Here is a 16,476-nt window from a genome sequence, read left to right on the forward strand (position 1 = left end):
TTGATTAAGTGAGAAAAAAATATTTAATTTTTTTTTCAAATTTTTTGTTGTTTTTGTTGTTGAATTTTTCAACTTTTTTTTCAACAATTTTGTCAACAACTTTCAAGTTGTAATAATAACTATTATAGTACCATGGAATTATTATTGTTTTTATGTATTTATTTAGCAGTGTGGAAAATTATTTATTTGACAGATCATAGCACCATAACTTGCTGAAAAAAAATATTATTTTTAATACTATTTTAATGTCCTTTGTTATAATTTTTTAGAATTTTAAAATATATTTCATGAATAATGTATGAATGAATATATAATAATAGTAACCACCATGATGATTTATAATAACTACAACTACAAATATATACTCTATTTATATTTTATAGTTTTGTTCTATTTCCATATCCGCACCACATGACCACGACAATATGATCTGCTACAAAATAAACCACCTCCCATGATGCCACAAATCCCAAACCCAACCCCGCAGTTACCTCTCTAACCACATAAATCCCGTTTTATACGCACCCCGGGAGACCCGAATAATCACGTCAATAAGATTCCCATCATCTCGTCAGTCCCGGTCCTGCTCGGTTCAGCTCTGTCCCGCATCCATTGTAGCGGTACTTTAATCCGGTCCTGTCCGGCTGGGAGCGAAACAGGTGGTACGTGACAGCAGGTATGAGCCGACTTCAAAGCAAGAGAGAAAATGGCGTCGACAGATCTGTAAACAAACAAACCTGAAAAAAAGGAATTGGGAGGAGGAGAGCGGAAAGGCAATAAGTTGGAGACTAGACCAGGAGCTTGTATAGTTATTGCTTTTGAATACCAATTTCTCTGCAAAAAAAAATGTATATTCGACTTTTACTCCCTCTATGAAATCATTGCACCATTTGAATTGCTCCTATTTGTCTCCTGAAGCAGCGACTACTCAATCTTATTAGCTCAAACCAAATACATCAGAACCTCAGTTAGCGTACACCCGATTGAAGGAGGGTTAAAAGTCTTTAACTTTAGTTTTTAACAAACCTGGTTTGTTTATCGGGCTCCAGAAGGTCCGACCCTAACTGAAATGGACTCAAACCAAGTACATCAGAACCTCAGTTAGCGTACACCCCGGTTAGAAAAGAAGACGGGGGGGATTGAAGGAGGGTTAAAAGTCTTTAACTTTACTTTTTAACAAATCTGGTTTGTTTATCGGGGTCCAGAAGGTCCGACCCTTACTGAAATGGACTCAAACCAAATACATCAGAACCTCAGTTAGCGTACACCCGATTGAAGGAGGGCTAAAAGTCTTTAACTTTAGTTTTTAACAAACCTGGTTTGTTTATCGGGCTCCAGAAGGTCCGACCCTAACTGAAATGGACTCAAACCAAATACATCAGAACCTCAGTTAGCGTACACCCCAGTTAGAAAAGAAGACGGGGGGGCTTGGGGGGATTGAAGGAGGGTTAAAAGTCTTTAACTTTAGTTTTTAACAAACCTGGTTTGTTTATCGGGGTCCAGAAGGTCCGACCCTAACTGAAATGGACTCAAACCAAATACATCAGAACCTCAGTTAGTGTACACCCGATTGAAGGAGGGTTAAAAGTCTTTAACTTTAGTTTTTAACAAACCTGGTTTGTTTATCGGGCTCCAGAAGGTCCGACCCTAACTGAAATGGACTCAAACCAAATACATCAGAACCTCAGTTAGTGTACACCCAATTGAAGGAGGGTTAAAAGTCTTTAACTTTACTTTTTAACAAACCTGGTTTGTTTATCGGGCTCCAGAAGGTCCGACTCTAACTGAAATGGACTCAAACCAAATACATCAGAACCTCAGTTAGCGTACACCCGATTGAAGGAGGGTTAAAAGTCTTTAACTTTAGTTTTTAACAAACCTGGTTTGTTTATCGGGCTCCAGAAGGTCCGACCCTAACTGAAATGGACTCAAACCAAATACATCAGAACCTCAGTTAGCGTACACCCCAGTTAGAAAAGAAGACGGGGGGGCTTGGGGGGATTGAAGGAGGGTTAAAAGTCTTTAACTTTAGTTTTTAACAAACCTGGTTTGTTTATCGGGGTCCAGAAGGTCCGACCCTTACTGAAATGGACTCAAACCAAATACATCAGAACCTCAGTTAGTGTACACCCGATTGAAGGAGGGTTAAAAGTCTTTAACTTTAGTTTTTAACAAACCTGGTTTGTTTATCGGGCTCCAGAAGGTCCGACCCTAACTGAAATGGACTCAAACCAAATACATCAGAACCTCAGTTAGCGTACACCCGATTGAAGGAGGGTTAAAAGTCTTTAACTTTACTTTTTAACAAACCTGGTTTGTTTATCGGGGTCCAGAAGGTCCGACCCTAACTGAAATGGACTCAAACCAAATACATCAGAACCTCAGTTAGCGTACACCCGATTGAAGGAGGGTTAAAAGTCTTTAACTTTACTTTTTAACAAACCTGGTTTGTTTATCGGGGTCCAGAAGGTCCAGCCCTAACTGAAATGGACTCAAACCAAATACATCAGAACCTCAGTTAGCATACACCCGATTGAAGGAGGGTTAAAAGCCTTTAACTTTACTTTTTAACAAACCTGGTTTGTTTATCGGGGTCCAGAAGGTCCGACCCTAACTGAAATGGACTCAAACCAATATAATTTCTCTGCAAAAAAAAATGTATATTCGACTTTTACTCCGTCTATAAAATCATTGCACCATTTGAATTGCTCCTATTTGTCTCCCGAAGCAGCGACTACTCAATCTTATTAGGATCCTGCAACTGTATGCAGATATTCCTACCCTTATTACCCGCCCCCCCTTATTGGCATCTCTCTGAGGATCATATAAGGTGAATGTGGACATTGTTAAATGAGCCCTGGGACTGGGAAGAAGAGGAGAAGGAAGTTAAAAAGCAGGGGAACCGAGGTAAAGGACGGTAGAGGAGAAGGCAAAAAAGTACAGAAAAGCGTGGAGGGCGAGCGGTCATACGGAGGGAGGAAGTGTGTTTAGAGGAGAAGCAGGGTAATGTATGTGATATGTAGCCCCGAGGAGGTGAAAAAAAGGGGGCGGGGGGTGAAATAAAGATGGGAGGAGGTAAAGAGGAGAAACGAAGCAGAAAACAGTGTAAATGACATCTAGCCCGGAGAAACCTTCATCCAAGATGCGACAGGCATGAGCGGAGGGTGAAGGTCGGAGCGCCATCCTCCTACTTGCCCCCCCCCCCCCCGACCCACCATCACCACCCCCCTCGCTGTGTAATATTAGACTACATAAAGGAAAAGCTCCAAGTCAGCTCTTCTCATTGCTCTTCTTTCCTAATGCAAGGTCGCTAAAGGAGTCCTCACGGGGGCACGGTAAAAATGCGTAATGCGTGCTGGTGGGACATCCGGGCCCACACGCTCGCTTTTCGACAAGCTAATGTACAGCAATATGAGCTACAGCCGAGGGAAGGCAATTGTTTTTGTTGTCTGAACCGAATCGGACCTCTGCTCGGATGCTGATGTTTTATTTTGGCAGTTCTGTAAACTGTACATCAGGGGTGGGGGGGGGGGGGGGACAAGAAATTGAAGGAGGGTTAAAAGTCTTCAACTTTAGTTTTTAACAAACTTGGTTTGTTTATCGGGATCCAGAAGATCCGACCCTAACTGAAATGGACTCAAACCAAATACATCAGAACCTCAGTTAGCGTACACGGCGGTTAGAAAAGAAGACAGAGGGGTGGGGGCAAAAATTTGAAGGAGGGTTAAAAGTCTTCAACTTTAGTTTTTAACAAACCTGGTTTGTTTATCGGGGTCCAGAAGGTCCGACTCTAACTGAAATTGACTCAAACCAAATACATCAGAACCTCAGTTAGCGTACACCCGATTGAAGGAGGGTTAAAAGTCTTTAAATTTAGTTTTTAACAAACGTGGTTTGTTTATCGGGCTCCAGAAGGTCCGACCCTAACTGAAATTGACTCAAACCAAATACATCAGAACCTCAGTTAGCGTACACCCCGGTTAGAAAAGAAGACAGAGGGGTAAGGGCGAAAAATTGAAGGAGGGTTAAAAGTCTTCAACTTTAGTTTTTAACAAACCTGGTTTGTTTATCGGGGTCCAGAAGGTCCGACCCTAACTGAAATGGACTCATACCAAATACATCAGAACCTCACTTAGCATACACCCAATTAAAGCAGGGTTAAAAGTCTTTAACTTTAGTTTTTAACAAACCTGGTTTGTTTATCGGGATCCAGAAGATCCGACCCTAACTGAAATGGACTCAAACCAAATACATCAGAACCTCAGTTAGCGTACACCCCGGTTAGAAAAGAAGACGGAGGGGGGTGGGGGGGGGGGGTAGGATTTAAGGAGGGTTGAAAGTCTTCAACTTTAGTTTTTAACAAACTTGGTTTGTTTATCGGGATCCAGAAGATCCGACCCTAACTGAAATGGACTCAAACCAAATACATCAGAACCTCAGTTAGCATACACCACAGTTAGAAAAAAAGACGGAGGGGTGGGGGATTGAAGGAGGGTTAAAAGTCTTTAACTTTAGTTTTTAACAAACGTGGTTTGTTTATCGGGCTCCACAAGGTCTGACCCTAACTGAAATTGACTCAAACCAAATACATCAGAACCTCAGTTAGCGTACACCCGATTCAAGGAGGGTTAAAAGTCTTTAACTTTAGTTTTTAACAAACATGGTTTGTTTATCGGGATCCAGAAGGTCCGACCCTAACTGAAATGGACTCAAACCAAATACATCAGAACCTCAGTTAGCGTACACCCCGGTTAGAAAAGAAGACGGGGGTTGGGGGATTGAAGGAGGGAGGAAACCGGAGTACCCGGAGAAAACCCACACATGCACGGGGAGAACATGAAAACTCCACACAGAGATGCCCGAGTGTGGAATTGAACTCCGGTCTTCTAGCTGTGAGGTCTGGATGCTAACCACTCGACCACCGTGCATAAAACAAAAGTTCCAAATGTTATTTTTGCATGACTTGAATTGTTTTGACTGGTCACCTTATACTTGTTGCTAGGCAGAAATGAAAGCTAACAGTACTGGTTTTGTTTGTGGGGTTTTTTTGTGTAATTATGACCCTCTTCCTGGATGAATAGAAATGGTAGAAACCCACCCCAGACATGTAAGGTGACCTTGAACAGTAGTGTCCTAGTGTTACCGACTGGATGTGGTGGTCCAGTACCACCATTTGCCCCCCAACCCCCCCGATGCTGCATGCTTTACCCTCCTGTGTCCATTTCACTTGTCTCCTCCTCGCACCAGTTATAAATCCCACTTCTATAATTCTCTCTTTCCAAACAAAAAGTCCACAGTGTGTCATATCATATCATATGGCTTTGGTGGGGATTTACTCCGCCACCTCCTGCTGCACCAGCACACTTTAAAAAGGCTTGAGAAAAGGCGTCAGTGTGAGTATTTTTCTCATCTTACACATTCATAATGTGGCGTGTTCTCCATTTTCGCAAGAATGGGGGACGGGGGGACAGGGGGGGGGGGGGGGGTACTGTGAAAATGGCTCAACAAACCTGGCCTTTATCCTCAACATGCAGCTCAACAAAACCTGCACTTCCTGGCGGTTTCTTATTCGCCGCAAAATGAAACGATGTCAGCTGGTGTATTTTATACACAACACGAGCGAGTCGTTATTATGATGGAGCGTTACGAAGATCAGCGCCGCCAAAAGCAACACCGCCAATGTCAGAATAATGCTGAGCGTGTAAATGCGCAAGTTGGGGGGGGGGGTCCCATTATTCACAGTCCTGATATGAAACATGAACACATATTTATTTGTTTTATTTGTGTTTGGGAACAAAGCCACCAAAAAAAAAAAAAATTCCGCTGCAAGGTATGCTGGGTAACTTGTGGTACCGTCTCTCCCAACATGTCGCAGTGTTTGTTGCATTTTTGCTTGATTGCGAAATAAACAAGGAGAGATGTTTATGTACTTTTATGATTCGCCACCGCACTACCCAGCATACCTTGCAGGCACTTAAATAATGGTTACAACCCTAACCGGAGTACCACAGAGAAAACCCACGCATGCAAACTCCACACAGAGATGGGAGATGGCGGGATTGAACTCGGGTCTCCTAGCTGTGAGGTCTGCGCGCTAACCACTTGACTGCCGTGCAGCACTTTTTTGTTATTATTATTATTATTATTCATTTTCTACCGCTTATCCTCACGAGGGTTGTAGGGAGTGCTGGTGCCTATCCCAGCTGTCTTCCGGCGAGAGGCCAGCCAATCACACAAACTCCACACAGAGATGGCCGAGGGTGGAATTGAACTCGGGTCTCCTAGCTGTGAGGTCTGCGTGCTAACCACTCATCTTCCATGCAGCCCTTTTTTGTTGTTATTATTATTATTATTCATTCATTCATTTTCTACCGCTTTTCCTCACTAGGGTTGCAGGGGTGCTGGAGCCTATCCCAGCTGTCTTCAGGGCGAGAGGCGAGGTACACCCTGGACTGGTGGCCAGCCAGCCAATCACAGGGCACATATAGACAAACAACCATTCACACTCACATTCATACCTATGGACAATTTGGAGTCGCTAATTAACCTAGCATGTTTTTGGATTGTGGGAGGAAAACGGGGAGAACATGCAAACTCCACACAGAGATGCCCGCGGGTGGAATTGAACGTGGGTCTCCTAGCTGTGAGGCCTGCGTGCTCACCACTCAACCACCGTGCAGTTCTTCTTATTAACCACGTAGTAGCGGTAGTTGATTTATGTGATACGTTAACTTGCTGTGGATTTGTAGCACCGTGAGCAAGTACGTCATCATGTGTTCATATTGGTCCAGCCAATGGGATCCGTGGATCAACAGGTTGTCCCGCCCCCTGCTGTATGTATACCCCCATGTTGCGGATCTTATTGATGTTAATTAACTGCATTTCCACCCTTCTAATTGGATTTAAACGATGTAATTTAAAATGAAGTCATGATTAAAGACACATTAGTGTTCCCCCCTTCTGTAGGGTATGTTTTGTATCAATATATAATATATAATATATATATATATATATATATATATATATATATATGTATATATACAGCAGTAAGCATGTTAGTGTGTTCGTCAAGGGAGTAAGGTTGGACGGTGCATCTAAACATGCAAGCCCCAGGCTCCAATTCCCAGAGCTCGACTGGGAAGCACAATAGTTCATTAATAAAATATGACTTTCTTAATTCTAATTCAAATGTATTAATAAACTGATATTTTCAAATAATAAAATACCAACGAAGAAGAAGCCGGAATGTGGAGGTGAAACTGACACACAGTGACCAGCGCTTAACTTTGGCAACAACAAAAAAAGTAAAAAGTGCTGAATTATGCACATTTTTGAATAATAACAGCCTCAAAAACAGCACATTTTTATTAGTTAATATATTTGTAGAAAACAGTGAGCTGGGATGCAATATTGAATTCAAGAAATAACTCATGTCAAAACATGAAGGTGCACTCAACAGTCACAACCTTATTTGTTCCATTCATTCAATTTCAGTTGCACGGTGGTCGAGTGGTTAGCTTCACAGCTAGGAGACCAGGGTTCAATTCCACCCTCGGCACACATCTCTGTGTGGAGTTTTGCATGTTCTCCCCGTGCATGCGTGGGTTTTCTCCGGGTACTCCAGAACATGCTAGGTTAATTAGCGACTCCAAATTGTTCATAGGTATGAATGTGAGTGTGAATGGTTGTTTGTCTATATGTGCCCTGTGATTGGCTGGCCACCACCAGTCCAGAGTATACCCCGCCTCTCGCCTGAAGACAGCTGGGATAGGCTCCAGCACCCCCTGCGACCCTCGTGAGGATAAGCGGTAGAAAATGAATGAATGAATGTAAATCAAGTACTTGACAAACAACAGCTGAGCGCTAAACATAACACGTAACTTAAAACTGGTATTTTCAAATATCCGCAAGGCATGCTGGGTAGTCCAGCTGCAACAAGAACTATGAACAATAAAACACTAATCATCTCGCTTGACGCATGCGTGGGTTTTCTCCGGGTACTCCGGTTTCCTCCCACATTCCAAAAACATGCTAGGTTAATTAGCGACTCCAAATTGTCCATAGGTATGAATGTGAGTGTGAATGGTTGTTTGTCTATATGTGCCCTGTGATTGGCTGGCCACCAGTCCAGGGTGTAGAAGACAGCTGGGATAGGCTCCAGCACCCACCGCGACCTGGATAAGCGGTAGAAAATAAACGAATGGATCCATTCAATTTCTATGAGCTTATCCCAGCCAATCACAGGGCACATATAGACAAACAACCATTCCCACTCACATTCATACCTATGGACAATTTGGAGTCGCTAATTAACCTAGCATGTTTTTGGAATGTGGGAGGAAACCGGAATACCGTGAGAAAACCCCCACTTGGGTGCTTTTTAGTGGTTTGTATTGTGATTCCTTTTGAGTGGAATGGGCTGTTGATTGACACCAGTGTGGCAGTGATCCACAGCTGGCTGCAATTAGAGCTAAGTGGGGTGGGGAGTCATTGTGACTTTGTTAGTTCATTGTTTCACTCATCCAAGCTGTTGGTCGGACGATTCGTCTTACCTGTTGATATTTCTCTGGACTACCTTTTGTGTTTTTGCAGTTTTTTGAGTACTTTTACCTAATTGTGCTTAATTATTAATTACATATTTTTATTGACAGTTTTATTGACATTTCCACATCACAAAATAAGACACTGTAGGTCTCTTAGAGGGCCTCCGGAAGCTCCTCCCTGGTTGAATAGACTTGCTGGTTCCAAGACCCTCGCCAGATGTCCCCTCTCGGATCTGGAATCCATCCCTTAAGAAGGGGGGAAGAGTCAGCTCCTTCCGGTTCCGGCTACACTGGACAAGACGTCCCCACACTGAGGTCAAGTCACAGGTTGGATAACCTTCAGGTCGAGTCTCCGCCTGCTCCACGCCAGCCAAAGGTACTGTAATGCTCTGTAGAACAGGAAGTGTTCTGTTCTGTGCTTTTATTTTGTGTGGTTTTGCTTCCTGTTGGGTGTAATGCGTAGCCGCATGACTCCAGCGGAGTCGTTGTGACTTTGCTGGTTCTTTGTTGTCGTCGTTTCAATCATTCTCGCTGCCGCCGAAATGTTTCGACTCGACTCTTGGTTGCTGCTTGTGGTTTTTGCTGAGCTTTTTGTCTGTCGACTTTTGAGTATCTGGACTGCTGGAGCTTAATTGGAGGTTTTTATTTGCAATCATAAGTTTGTAACAGAACTACATTACAAATGGACGACTGAGCTGACTTGCATTTCCTGTTTCCATGTATTAGTATTACCAAGATAAAATTATTCATTCATTTTCTACTGGATCGTGGAAGGTGCTGGAGCCTATCCCAGCTGTCTTCGGGCGAGAGGCGGTGTACACTCTGGACTGGTGGCCAGCCAATCACCTATAATTAGGTGTGGTCAATTTTTTTTTTTTTTTTTGGCAAAAAATTTGTATGGTAAATTTTGGTACATTTTTTGTTAAAATCTGTAGAGAAAATGTAATTTTTTTTGTAGCAAAATTCAAATTTTTTTTGTACAAACACTATTTTGGGGGTGAAATCTTTCATTTTCTACCGTATATACTCACAAGGGTCGCGGCGGTGCTGGAGCCTATCCCAGCTGTCTTCGGGCGAGAGGCGGGGTACACCCTGGACTGGTGGCCAGCCAATCACCTATAATTAGGTGTGGTAAAAAAAAAATTTGGGCAAAAAATTTGTATGGTAAATTTGGGTAATTTTTTTTTCTTAGTCTTTAGAGAAAATGTAATCTTTTTTTGTACAAACACTGTATTTTGGGGGTGAAATCATCAATTCATTTTCTACCGTATATACTCACGAGGGTCGCGGGGTGCTGGAGCCTATCCCAGCTGTCTTCGGGTGAGAGGCGAGGTACACCCTGGACTGGTGGCCAGCCAATCACCTATATTTAGGTGTGGTAAAAAAAAATTTTTGGGCAAAAAAATTGTATGCTAAATTTGGGTACATTTTTGTTAAAATCTTTAGAGAAAATGTAATTTTTTTGGTAGCAAAATTCAAAATTTTTTGTACAAACACTGTATTTTGCGGATGAAATCATTCATTCATTTTCTACTGTATATCCTCACAAGGGTCACGGGGGGTGCTGGAACCTATCCCAGCTGTTTTCAGGCGAGAGGCGGGGTACACCCTGGACTGGTGGCCAGCCAATCACAGGGCACATATAGACAAACAACCATTCACACTCACATTCATACCTATGGACAATTTGGAGTCGCTAATTAACCTAACGTATTAACCTAAAATAACTAAATTAATGACTTGCACTTTATTTTATTTAATAATTTGGTCTTGCGTAAATAAATTCCAAGACCGGAATTAAACCGTACTCGGATACTGATGCCATTTTTCCCTCGGAAAGTTCAGTAAGACGGATTTTCTCGCATTCATGGTGGAGATATTTATACATATAAAATGGGTGGCTCCAAAAAAAGTGGCCTTAAAAAAAAAATTTGCTTAAATTTGATTTAAAAAAAAAACAAAAAAAAAACCGTCTAAATCCCATTACTCACATTACTTTTCAATTATGGTAAAAATTTTCATAGCAAAATTAAAAAAAAAAAAATTGAAAATGGTAGTTAACCGCAGCTTCCTTGCACTCGTGCAGCCTGCATATGACAATTATCTTGCTAATCAGTTTAAAAGCTATTTAGAGAAAGAGAAGCTGCACAAATTTACAATGTTAAAAAAAAAAAAAATCACGCTAACCGAGGTTCCATGGAATACGCTAAAGCTAAAAGGACCTGTATTCATGCGAGTCGGAGCTTTTCTTCCAGTCACTCACACACACACACAGCAATGACTTGGAGAAATGCATCCACGTAGACGGGTTGTTGACTAAATTAACTAACTTACACTTTATTTTTTTTTTATAATATTTTCATGTCAAAGCAGCTATAGCGCCGCCTACATTAGCAGAGGCGTCATTAGCATGTGAATGTACCAAATTCAACGTAAATCCTCAGCATGAACTGCAATCAAAGACGCGTGTGGGTGACCGCCGGCTTCATCCCCTTTTTATTTCATGCAGTGGGAGTCATTGAATGCAACACTGGCCGGGCTGTTGTTTTGTGTAGCTGACTCCGCCCCCGATAGCATCAAGTATACGTGCTGACGCGCAGAAAGTGAGCTGCCACTCAGTCTGTTAAACAGTCTACCTGCATCTTGAGTACACCGGGCGGGGTGTTTGCATACTATTTCAGTGTGTGTGTGTGTGTGTGTGTGTGTGTGTGTTAGAAACTGTCAATTTGTCATGCCCAGCTCCATCCAATAAGACAGACAGCCCATCGAGGCGTTTGCTGTAGCGCGAGAGAGACAAAAAAAAAATAAAAACAAAACAACTGCAACTGACAAACACACTTTAGTCAACATCCCGACACACACACACACACACACACACACACACACACACAGAAGAGGTGTGTTTAATTTGAATGCGCTTGTTCCGGCATGACAAAGAATCATTGCAAGTGTCCTAATTGTTTCTGTCATAATGCAATGACGCATAAAGCTACCGCTTTTACACCATTTTACCTGCAATTTCATTAGCCCGACACTGAAAATGATCGACCTAAATATTAAAAGATGAAAGAGTGTTTGGGGTCTGGTCCTGAAGCGTCTTTTTTTTTTTTTTTTTTTTTAGTATTCAACGTGAGCGTGTTGTTTTTACACGGGGTTTCTCCGTGGAGAGCAGGTATGAATATTAAACTCATCAGAGGATGGCGGCGTTTGTTGATTGTAAACACATCTGTCACTACTGTTTAATTGGTAAACAAGTCTGACCGCTTTCTGTTTGTCCGTAAACACCTATGTCCCCCGGACGATATGAAAGGTCAGCAGAAAAAGGTCGTGCCATCCTCGCTCGGCTGCGGTTTGGCGAGATCGCAAAGGTTGTTGATCATCGCGATGACATGAGTCTTTATAATAATACATTTTATTTTTATAGCAAATTACTTAAAATTAGCTTTAATCAGAGTCGAGGGGGTGCTGGAGTCTATCCCAGCTGTCTTCGGACGAAAGGCGGGGTACACCCTGGACTGGTGGCCAGCCAATCACAGGGCACATATAGACAAACAACCATTCACACTCACATTCATACCTATGGACAATTTGGAGTCGCTAATTAGCCTAGCATGTTTTTGGAATGTGGGAGGAAACCGGCAAACATGCAAAATCCACACAGAGATGGCTGACAGAGGGTGGGATTGAACTCGGGTCTCCTAGCTGTGAGGTCTGCGCGCTAACCACTCGACCGCTGTGCAGCACTTTTTTGTTATTGTTATTATTATTATTATTCATTTTCTACCGCTTATCCTCACGAGGGTCGCAGGGGGTGCTGGAGCCTATCCCAGCTGTCTTCGGGCGAGAGGCCAGCCAATCACACAAACTCCACACAGAGATGGCTGAAGGTGGAATTGAACTCGGGTCTCCTAGCTGTGAGGTCTGCGCGCTAACCACTCATCTTTCATGCAGAACTTTTTTGTTATTATTATTATTATTATTATTATTATTATTCATTTTCTACCGCTTATCCTCACGAGGGTCGCGGGCGGTGCTGGAGCCTATCCCAGCTGTCTTGGGGCAAGAAGCGGGGTACACCCTGGACTGGTGGCCAGCCAATCACAGGGCACATATAGACAAACAACCATTCACACTCATTCACCCGGAGAAAACGCACGCATGCACGGGGAGAAGGAGGAGGGTGGGATTGAACTCGGGTCTCCTAGCTGTGAGGTCTGCGCGCTAACCACTCGACCGCTGTGCAGCAGTTTTTTGTTATTATCATTATTATTATTATTATTATTATTCATTAATTTTCTACCGCTTATCCTCACAAGGGTCGCAGGGGGTTCTGGAGCCTATCCCAGCTGTCTTTGGGCGAGAGAGGCGGGGTACACCCTGGACTGGTGGCCAGCCAATCACAGGGCACATATAGACAAACAACCATTCACACTCACATTCATACCTATGGACAATTTGGAGTCGCTAATTAACCTAGCATGTTTTTGGAATGTGGGAGGAAACCGGAGTACTCGGAGAAAACTGAGAACATTCAAACTCCACACAGAGATGGCTGAGGGTGGAATCGAACCCGGGTCTCCTGGCTGCGAGACCTGCACGCTAACCACTTGTCCACCGTGCAGCCGTTAATTTTGTGTTTTTGTGTTCCAACACCAGTCAAGTATTGGAAAAAGGGTTAATTCCGTCTGAGTGAGATTCCCGTCTAAAGAAGTGGACACAAACGGAGGAGTAAACTCGATCATAAGTTATCACTTAAGCGTCATCTGTGTTGTGTCGAGTGTTTTGTCCAACATCTCCACAGCTCCGTGGAGAGCAGTGCATGGGCAGTAATGACAGAGATGTGTGCATCCCTGGGGAAGAGCTGTCAGGTCAGTGGATCAGCGCTACAATGACACACACACACACACACATATAATGTGAAACAATACCCCCGCTGCTAAAATATGCCGGCGTTTGGCGTGTGCACACAGTGTCAAGCTCTCAGACACTTGCGTGTTGACACACTCCCGGGTGCTGTTATTCATTATGGATCCTTTTGCAGTGGATTGACACGCAAATATAAACACATCTAAAGCACTTCTTTGCATCCACTGAGCTGGATAAGAAGTGACACGGTGTTTCAATAAGACGAGTGTGACAGCCAGGATATCTGTAGTGTGGGCCGTAACACTCGGTTACACACAACTGCAAAGGGAGAGAAGAGCTTTTTTGCCGTTTGATGGATGCTTTCTAATCCTGTTTGTTGCAGGATTTTTGATGTGGCCACTTTTCTCACTTTGGTCCCCCCCCCCCCACACACACACACACACACACACACGACAAGAGCACTAATATGTTTTAAATTGGCTTGGGCCCTGGGGTAGGAAACTAGACTCCCATTGTTTGGCTTGGGCTGCGACAGGAGGACTGTTTATTGTTGAGGTCCTTGCACAGTGGTTGAGTGGTTAGGCACAGGCCTCACAGTTAGGAGACCCGAGTTCGATTCCACCCTCGGTGTGGAGTTTCTCCGGGTACTCCGGTTTCCTCCCACATTCCAAAAACATGCTACGCTAATTAGCGACTCCAAATTGTCCATAGGTATGAATGTGAGTGTGAATGGTTGTTTGTCTATATGTGCCCTGTGATTGGCTGGCCACCAGTCCAGGGTGTACCCCGCCTCTCGCCACGAAGACAGCTGGGATAGGCTCCAGCATACCCGGAACCCTGGTGAGGATAAGTGGTGGAAAATGAATTAATGTACCTATTAAGGCTGCACGGTGGACACGTGGTTAGCATGCATGCCTCACAGCTAGGAGCCCCGAGTTCAATTCCACCTTCGGCCATCTCTGTGTGGAGTTTGCATGCGTGGGTTTTATCCGGGTACTCCGGTTTCCTCCCACATTCCAAAAACATGCTAGGTTAATTAGCGACTCCAAATTGTCCATAGGTATGAATGTGAGTGTGAATGGTTGTTTGTCTATATGTGCCCTGTGATTGGCTGGCCACCAGTCCAGGGTGTACCACGCCTCTTGCCCGAAGACACCTGGGATAGGCTCCAGCACCCCTAAGACCCTCGTGAGGATAAGTGGTAGAAAATGAATGAATGTCTTATTTATGATTACATCTACTATATTGGGTCATAGAAATGTCAAGGTGACTATAGGGGTGTTATTTCATGTCTGGAGGGCTCTGACAATGTGAAAAAAATACATCTAGAATATCGTGAACATGATTTGTGTGGGGAAAAAATAAGGTAACTTTACAAAAAAAATTATTAATTAATTAGCCAAATAGTTAGCGCACAGGCCTCACAGCTAGGAGCCCCGAGTTCAATTCCACCTTCGGCCATCTCTGTGTGGAGTTTGCATGTTCTCCCCGTGCATGCGTGGGTTTTTTTTACGGGTATTCCGGTTTCCTCCCACATTCCAAAAACATGCTAGGTTAATTAGCGACTCCAAATTGTCCATAGGTATGAATGTGAGTGTGAATGGTTGTTTGGGTAGCCATCACACTCCAACTGGCCACATCATTAGGTACACCTGGATATAGCCACCACCATCCGATGCAATAAGAGCCTTTTCAGGGTAATATTGTTAATTTTGATATGAATTATTCTGTGAAATTGCAATATCTCCGTGTCCTTATTGCAGTTACATGATTATTAGTGTTTGCCTCTTATCTCCTTCTGCATCGGTGCTGGTGACTCCGGCTGCCATTCAAGATCTTTTCTTGAAATAATGAGCCCAAGTAAACAAAGTCACTCAGAGGCGAGTAAAAAAAAAAAAAAAGAACAAATACAAGTGTTTCCCTGCGAGGTCCTATCACATCCACAAAGGCCCAAACCAATCAAGTCAGTCCTCTGATGACTGAGGCTCATTTAGCTTCTCCCTGATTGGCTCTGGAGGTAAGAAAAGAGCTGAGATTGCCCCAGTGGGAGGTTAGGAGACGGCACTTTTCAAGTTCTTTATATGTTTCTCTTAATGTCCTCAAACTCTTAAGTGTGTGTGCGTGCGTAAGCTTCTGTGAAGTTTTTAATTAGCAAATGCTGTGACACATTGTGGCAATGTGTGGTCCGCAAAGCAGATGTTTATTGTTTTTAATAGTTTAATGGCGGAGCTCTCCATCGGCGCCGGATGGCGGAGGGTGTTGCCTACTGCGCTTGCATTCTCGACTCCGCAAATGACGCGTTTACGAGCTTTTCTGCTGTGCTGAAGAATTCATGTCCTTATGTACAGTAGCTACAAAACCGAGGGGCGATACTCGAGAAATGACGCTTGGATGCGAGTAGTCAGTGTACAGCTTCTTATTATATCGACATTAGTGTCTAAATAGCTTTTAAACTGATTAGCAAGATAATTGTGTTATGTGGGCTGCACGAGTGCAAGGAAGCTGCGGTTAACTACCATTTTCAACTCATTTTTTTTTTTTTTTTTTAAATTTTTAATTTTTTTTAATTTAGCAATGAAAATTGGGATTTTACCATAATAAATGTGATTTTGACATTTTTTTTAATACCTGCTTTGACCCAAAAATATTACGCAAGACCAAATTATTAAATAAAATGACAAAGTGTAAGTTAATTAATTTAGTCAACAACCCGTCTACGTGGATGCATTTCTCCAAGTCATTGCTGTGTGTGAGTGACTGGAAGAAAAGCTCCGACTCGCATGAATACAGGTCTTTTTTAGCTTTTGCATACGTATTCCATGGAACCTCGGTTAGCGTGTTTTTCAGTTAGCGTTGTAAATTTGTACAGATTGTCTTTACACTGACATTAGTGTCTAAATAGCTTTTAAACTGATTAGCAAGATAATTGTGTTATGCGAGCTGCACGAGTGCAAGGAAGCTGCGGTTAACTACCATTTTCAACTCGGTTTTTTTTTGCATTTTGGTATGAAAATTTTACCATAATTGAAAAGCAATGTGGGTAATGGGATTTAGACATTTTTTGGAA

The 16,476-nt window shown here is 43.0% G+C and overlaps 1 protein-coding gene across 1 annotated transcript in view; it reads left to right on the forward strand.

The window, feature by feature from the left end:
- Nucleotides 1–8,771: 8,771 nt before the first annotated feature.
- Nucleotides 8,772–16,476, forward strand: part of galnt1 (UDP-N-acetyl-alpha-D-galactosamine:polypeptide N-acetylgalactosaminyltransferase 1) — a 168,899-nt gene continuing 161,194 nt past the window's right edge. The window contains exon 1 of the mRNA XM_058084756.2: nt 8,772–8,919. The gene's annotated coding sequence lies outside the window, so the exon portion shown is untranslated. The remainder of the gene's footprint in view (nt 8,920–16,476) is intronic.

This window comes from Doryrhamphus excisus, linkage group LG17 (genome assembly GCF_037039965.1).
Source record: "Doryrhamphus excisus strain RoL-2023G ecotype Guam linkage group LG17, RoL_Dexc_Guam_v1.1, whole genome shotgun sequence".
Classification (NCBI taxonomy): domain Eukaryota; kingdom Metazoa; phylum Chordata; class Actinopteri; order Syngnathiformes; family Syngnathidae; genus Doryrhamphus; species Doryrhamphus excisus.